The 2,926-nt window shown below is 41.2% G+C and overlaps 1 pseudogene across 1 annotated transcript; it reads left to right on the top strand.

The window, feature by feature from the left end:
• The first annotated feature begins 1,858 nt into the window (after positions 1 to 1,858).
• Positions 1,859 to 2,519, top strand: LOC143661210 (immunoglobulin kappa variable 1-39 pseudogene; annotated as a pseudogene). The gene is made up of 2 exons (XR_013164449.1): positions 1,859 to 1,938; positions 2,122 to 2,519. The product of XR_013164449.1 is annotated as an immunoglobulin kappa variable 1-39 pseudogene (transcript).
• Positions 2,520 to 2,926: the final 407 nt, after the last annotated feature.

Genomic DNA, 2,926 nt, shown 5'->3' with positions numbered 1-2,926 from the left:
AAACCCTCAGCTTTCATCCTCTTTAAGGTTCCCCTAGGATCAGGCCCTTGTCTGCTTTTCACAGTTTTATTTGTCTTTTGTAATCATCCAAGACCATGTCCTGTGCATATTTTGAAGTGTTCTTCCCTGAGCTTTGCAGGCCAACTCCCTACTTCACTCATGCATGAGGTCAACTGTCCATATTCAAACAAGACATTTCCGCACACAATGTTTCATGTGGACCCTTCTGCCTGTCATTCACATGACACAACCTGTTTCATCTCATGTTGCCCATGACTATCTCAAGTTCTTTAATATATGTCAGCATAGGAAAGACATTCTACTGCCTTGAAGCAGGAAACATGACAATTACTAAGTAAAATTCAAATAAAGTGTATATATATATATATATATATATATATATATAAACTTCATGGAAATGAAATATATTAATTTCAGGAAGAAAAATGGGGGATGAGGGCAAACATGAAGAAAGTACTGGCATCTTCATAACTCATATATGTGGTGGACCAAGAACACAGTGGACCTTTGACTGAGTAGGAATGTCTTCCTGGTGAATTGAGTCTGTGCCACCCCATTCCTAAATGGCTGGAAATGGCACCCCCACCTATGGTAATGGGCTCATAGGGTGACAACTATGGAAAAATAAATGTATTATTTATTATAATTGGAACAATGCATGCCTTAGGATGTTCCACACTAAGGAAACTTCTTGGGGGCAGAAGGGTGTTTGCTTTGCAGGAAAAGTGGAGATCATGATACAGGACAGATTATGCTATGTACATAACTGTTAAACTGTCTCATTTTTTTCAGTCTTCCTCTGATTCTGTTCATGGTGAAGGATGTCCTATGCAATGGACGTGGTTGCACCTTGCCCCATTTCCCCTGTATTAGCAGCTTTGCTACAGGAGGTAAATCACAGAAAAGCAGCATAGGAGAAGCTGCAGAAATATTTGTTTATTGTCTGCCTCTCCCAGATAATTGAAAGGTTCAAGAGGTCAGAGGTTCAGTTTCATTTATTCATAACTCAGTGTTCTGGGCCTGGAAGGGTTTGTATTGATATTTGTATAATTCTATAAATATTTTTGTTTACAGTAAGAATAAATGCAAATCTGCTCTGAGACCTTGGGAGATGGAGCTATTTAATCTATTACCACTAGGTGGGGCAGTTACCCCTTAGGTGTGTGAAGTATTCACAAGTATAGTGACTATTTTATTTGAGAGACTGATTTGAGGAATGGTGACTTGAGAAACTGGTGGACATAAAGGGCAGTGTCAAGGGCAGCTTGTAAGTATCTGGTGATTCATTTTCAGGGACATTATTTGGGTTCAGAGCAATATCAGTGGTCTGGTTTGAGATATCTTGAGGGGATTTGAGCTGTCAATGAGTTTCAAAAATATATTTAAAATTCAGAATAGACTGAGATACATGAACAATCTGTGCACTAAATCCTCATTCTATCTAATTACATGAATGTATTACACTCAGTTTCTGATACCATATTTTTAAAAGGTCAATTAACTAAGAGATTTTGCACTCACACACAAAAATATTCCATTACAATATTAAGCATACAAGATGATTATTGGTAGTTTGCATTAAAGTTGATAATTAAATATTTTAAATTTGGCAGTTCTCTAAAGTACGTTGAAAAAAATAGTTTTCAGTTGATTTCTGGGACATTTGCAGGACTACACTCACATTTCCTGTGGTAATGTTATTTTGTCCCCTCTTTTCCATCATCTGTTTGCACAGCTCACTGCACAGCATGTTTCCCTTTATACCCTGAGTTGATTTGCATAGACTCCTGGGGACTCAGCTGCTGCTCAGACTCTATTAATGGGGATTCCCTGGAGATGGGGCTTGAGTGCACCAGATGGTGAGCAAGATGCTGTCACAGTCCCAACTCCTCATCCTCCTGGGGCTCTGGGTCTCAGGTGAGAGCTTCAGAAGAGCAATGTCTTTATAAAGCTGGAGAGATGGTTTTCACGTGCAGAGTGTACAGTCTATTTCATCTCAAACAGATCTGATTATATATGATAAATGAGGAAACCTACCTTTGGATATATAATTTATATATTTGTGATTTATTGTATGATCTTGTTCTTTTCTGCCTGCAGGTGCCAGCAGGGACATCATGATGACCCAGTCTCCAGGCTCTGTGGCTGTGACTCCAGGGGAGACAATCACCATGAGCTGTAAGGCCAGCCAGAGTGTGGGCAGTGAAGTAGACTGGTACCAGCAGAAACCAGGACAGGCTCCCAAACTGCTCATCTATGGTGTATCCAACCGGGAATCTGGGATCCCTGACCGATTCAGTGGCAGTGGGTCTGGGACAGATTTCTCTCTCAGAATCAGTGGAGCCCAGGCTGAAGATGTGGCCACTTATTACTGTCAGCAAGATTATAGCACTCCTCCCACAGTGCTTCAGCCTCGAACACAAACCTCCTCTCCCAGCTGTGGGGCACTGAGTCCTGCAGCAGCAGCTGCTCCCTCTCCTCCTGCCTCTTCATATTGAAACTTTCTACATATTCTTAGTCTTCCTGTCCTACAGTTTCCTTCAATGGATTCTGTTTTCCTTGAAGCCTTCCTCATCCTTGTTACCGAAATAGTTATACTCTCCCTCCTTTCTAATTGAACTTTTCATTTCCTTTACTCATTCCTTCAAAGACATTTCTGTAGTTCTAACCACTTGTTAGGACTAGTTTCATTTGAGATACTGAGGCTGTCTGGAGCCTGTAAGGGCAAAGTGACAGGAGGAGGGAGAAAAGGGGCTGCCTAGTTAGGAGTCTCTCAGGGGGGAAATGTAAGGGGGAATTCCAGGTAAATTGGTATTTAGAATAGTTAGGGTCTGAACATGCCATGTTTTCTGTCTATTCCCTGCAGTTCAAGTTGTCCTTCTCTGCTCTCCCTGGTGTGAAGGTG

Source organism: Tamandua tetradactyla, chromosome 17 (genome assembly GCF_023851605.1).
Source record: "Tamandua tetradactyla isolate mTamTet1 chromosome 17, mTamTet1.pri, whole genome shotgun sequence".
Lineage (NCBI taxonomy): Eukaryota > Metazoa > Chordata > Mammalia > Pilosa > Myrmecophagidae > Tamandua > Tamandua tetradactyla.
Note: the sequence above shows the minus strand (reverse complement) of the source record. Positions and strands in the feature narration are given on the sequence as shown.